This window comes from Leptonychotes weddellii, chromosome X (assembly GCF_054177405.1).
Source record: "Leptonychotes weddellii isolate Sample4059 chromosome X, ASM5417740v2, whole genome shotgun sequence".
In the NCBI taxonomy this organism is placed as follows: Eukaryota; Metazoa; Chordata; class Mammalia; order Carnivora; family Phocidae; genus Leptonychotes; species Leptonychotes weddellii.
The window spans coordinates 50,430,947-50,435,052 of record NC_138385.1 but is presented as its reverse complement, the minus strand read 5'-3'; the positions used below and the strand labels follow the sequence as shown (position 1 = coordinate 50,435,052).

The 4,106-nt window shown below is 38.5% G+C and overlaps 1 long non-coding RNA gene across 1 annotated transcript in view; it reads right to left on the bottom strand.

The window, feature by feature from the left end:
- LOC145717818 (uncharacterized) overlaps nt 1–3,750 on the bottom strand; it is a 164,402-nt gene extending 160,652 nt beyond the window's left edge. The window contains exon 1 of the long non-coding RNA XR_014141265.1: nt 3,657–3,750. This is a non-coding gene — a long non-coding RNA (uncharacterized LOC145717818). The remainder of the gene's footprint in view (nt 1–3,656) is intronic.
- Between the last annotated feature and the right edge of the window lie 356 nt (nt 3,751–4,106).

The window sequence follows — 4,106 nt, the reverse complement described above, 5'->3', positions numbered from 1 at the left end:
CCCCCTTCATTTTTCCCTTCCTTCTCCTAATGGCCTCCATGCTATTCCTTATATTCCACAAATAAGTGAAACCATATGATAGTTGACTTTCTCTGCTTGACTTATTTAACTTAGCATAATCTCCTCCAGTCCCATCCATGTTGATGAAAAATTTGGGTATTCATCCCTTCTGATGGCTAAATAATATTCCATTGTATATATGGACCACATCTTCTTTATCCATTCATCTGTTGTAGGGCATCTCAGCTCTTTCCACAGTTTGGCTATTGCGCCCATGGCTGCTATGAACATTGAGGTGCACATGGCCCATCTTTTCACTACATCTCTGTCTTTGGGGTAAATACCCAGTAGTGCAATTGCTGGGTCATAGGGTAGCTCTATTTTTAATTTTTTGAGGAACCTCTACACTGTTTTCCAAAGTGGCTGTACCAACTTGCATTGCCACCAACAGTGTAAGAAGGTTCCCCTTTCTCCACAACCTCTCCAACATTTGTTGTCTCTTGTCTTGTCCTTTTTTGCCATTTTAAATGGTGTAAGGTGGCATCTCAGTGTGGTTTTGATTTGAATTTCCCTGATGGCTAATGATGATGAACATTTTTTCATGTGTCTGTTAGCCATTTGTATGTCTTCTTCTTTTTTTTTTTTAAGATTTTTATTTATTTGCGAGAGAGAGAATGAGAGACAGAGAGCATGAGAGGGAGGAGGGTCAGAGGGAGAAGCAGGCTCCCTGCCGAGCAGGGAGCCCGATGCGGGACTCGATCCCGGGACTCCAGGATCATGACCTGAGCCGAAGGCAGTCGCTTAACCAACTGAGCCACCCAGGCGCCCTTGTATGTCTTCTTTGGAGATGTCTTTTGCCCATTTTTTGAATTGATCACTTGTTTTTTGGGTGTTGAGTTTGAGAAGTTCTTTATAGATCTTGGATACCAGCCCTTTATCTGTAGTGTCATTTGCAAATATCTTCTCCCATTCTGTGGGTTGTCTCTTTGTTTTGTTGACTATTTCCTTTGCTCTGCAGAAATTTTTATCTTGATGTAGTCCCAAAAGTTCATTTTTGCTTTTCTTTCCCTAGCCTTTGGAGATGTACCTTGAAAGAAGTTGCTGTGACCAATGTCAAAGAGGTTACTGCCTATGTTTTCCTTTAGGATTTTGATAGATCTCTGTGTCACACTGAGGTCTTTCATCCATTTTGAGTTTATCTTTGTGTATGCTGTTAGAGAATGGTCGAGTTTCATTCTTCTGCATGTGGATGTCCAATATTCCCAGCACCATTTATTGAACAGACTGTCTTTTTTCCATTGCATGTTTTTTCTTGCTTTGTTGAAGATTATTTGACCATAAAGTTGGGGGTCCATATCTGGGATCTGTATTCTGTTCCATTGGTCTATATGTTTGTTTTTGTGCCAGTACCCTGCTGTCTTGGTGATCACTCCTTTGTAATATAGCCTGAAATCAGGCAACGTGATGCCCCTAGCTTTGCTTTTCCTTTTCAACATTTCCTTGGAGATTCAGGGTCTTTTCTGATTCCATACAAATTTTACAATTGTTAGTTCCAGCACTTTGAAAAATGTCATTGGAATTTTGATCAAGATGGCATTGAAGGTACAGATTGCTCTGGGTAGCATAGACATTTTAACAATGTTTATTCTTATGATCCATGAGCATGGAATGTTTTTCCATCTTTCTGTGTTTTCTTCAATATCTTTCATGAATGTTCTGTAGTTCCTAGAGTATAGACCCTTTATCTCTTTGGTTAGGTTTATTCCAAGTTATCTTAATGATTTTTTGATGCTATTGTGAATGGAATCATTTCTCTAATTTCTCTTTCTACAGTTGCATTATTAGTGTATAAGAAAGCAACTAATTTCTGTGCATTGATTTTGTATCCTGCCACATTATTGTATTGCTGCATGAGGTCTAGTAATTTGGGGATGGAGTCTTTTGGGTTTTCCACATAAAGTATCATGTCATCCGTGAAGAGAGAGAGTTTGACTACTTCTTTGCCAATTTGAATATATTTTATTTCTTTTTGTTGTCTGATTGCTGTTGCTAGGACTTCTAATATTATGTTGAACAATAGTGACGAGAGTGGGCATCTTTGACATGTTCATGTTCTTAAGGGAAATGCTCTCATCTTTTCCCCACTGAGGATGATATTCACTGTGGGTTTTTCATAGATGGATTTTATGAACTTGAGGAATATTCCCTCTATCCCTATACTCTGAAGAGTTTTAATCAGGAAAGGATGCTGTATTTTGTCAAATGCTTTTTCTTCATCAACTGAGAGGACCATATGGTTCTTATCTCTCCTCTTATTAATGTGTTCTATCACATTGATTGATCTGCAAATGTTGAACCACCCTTGCATCCCGGGGATAAATGCCACTTGGTCATGGTGGATGATCCTTTTAATGTATTGTTGGATCCTATTAGCTAGGATTTTGTTGAGGATTTTGGAATCCATATTCATCAGGGATATCAGTCTGAATTTCTCCTTTTTGTTGGGATCTTTGCTTGGTTTGTGGACTAAGATAATGCTGGCCTCATAGAATGGGTCTGGAAGCTTTCTTTCTATTTCTATTTTTTGAAACAGCTTCAGGAGAATAGGTATTATTTTTTCTTTGAATGTTTGGGAGAGTTCCCCAGGGAATCCACCAGGCCGTGGACTCTTGTTTTTTGGGAGGTTTTTGATCACTGTGTCAAACTCCTTACTGGTTATTGGCCTATTCAGGTTGTCAATTTCTTCCTGTTTCAGTCTTGGCAGCTTATAGGTTTCCTGGAAGTCATCCATTTCTTCCAGGTTGCTCAGCTTATTGGCATAGAGTTGTTGATAATAATTTCTAATAATTGTTTCTATTTCCTTGGTGTTAGTTGTGATCTCTCCCCTTTCATTCATATTTTTATTATAATGGGTCCTTTCTCTTTTCTTTTGGATAAGTCTGGCCAGTGGTTTATTGATCTTATTAATTCTTTCAAAGAACCAGCTTCTAGTTTCGTTGATCTAATCTACCGTGTTTCTGGTTTCTAATCCATTGATCTCTGCTCTGATCTTCAATATTTCTCTTCTAATGCATAGCTTACGCTTCGTTTGTTGCTTTTTCTCTAGTTCTTTAAGGTGTAGAGTTGGTGAATTCGGGATTTTTCTATTTTTTTGAGTGAGGCTTGGATGGCTATGTATTTCCCCCATAGGGCAGACTTTGCAGTAACCCATAGGTTTAGACCAATGTGTTTTCATTCCCATTGGTTTCCATGAATTAAGGTCCTCTTTTATTTCCTGGTTGACCCAAACAATCTTTTACCGAGTGGTCTTTAGCTTCCAAGTATTTGAATTTCTGCCAAATTTTTTTTTGTGATTGAGTTCCAGTTTTAAAGCATTGTGGTCTGAGAATATGCAGGGAATAATTTCAATCTTTTGGTATCGGTTGAGCCCTGATTTGTGGCCCAGTATGTGGTCTATTCTGGAGAAAGTTCTGTGTGTGCTTGAGAAGAATGAGTATTCTGTTGTTTTAGGGTGGAATGTTCTGTATATATCTTTGAGGTCCATGTGGTCCAGTGTGTCTTTCAAAGCTCTTTTTCTTTGTTGATTTTCTGCTTAGATGACCTGTCTATTGCTGAGAGAGGAGTATTGCGGTCTCCTACAATTTACATATTGTTACCAATATGACTCTTTATTTTGGTTAACAGTTGGCTTATGTAGATGGCTGCTCCCATGTTGGGGGCATAGATATTTACAATTGTTAGATCTTCTTGTTGGATAGACCCTTTGAGAATGATATAGTGTCCTTCTGCATCTCTAACTACAGTCTTTAGTTTAAAATCTAATTTGTCTGATATGGGAATTGCTACCCAAGCTTTCTGTTGAGGTCCCCTGGCATGGAAGATGGATCTTGATCCCTTCACTGTCAGTCTGGATGTATCTTTAGGTTCAAAATGAGTCTCTTGTAGACAGCATATGGGTGGGTCATTTTATCCAATCTGTAACCCTGTGCTGTTTTATGGGAGCGTTTAGGCCATTCACGTTGAGAGTGATTATTGAAAGATATGAATTAATTTTCATTATGTTGCCTGTGAAGACCTTGTTTTTATAGATTGTCCCTGTAAATTTC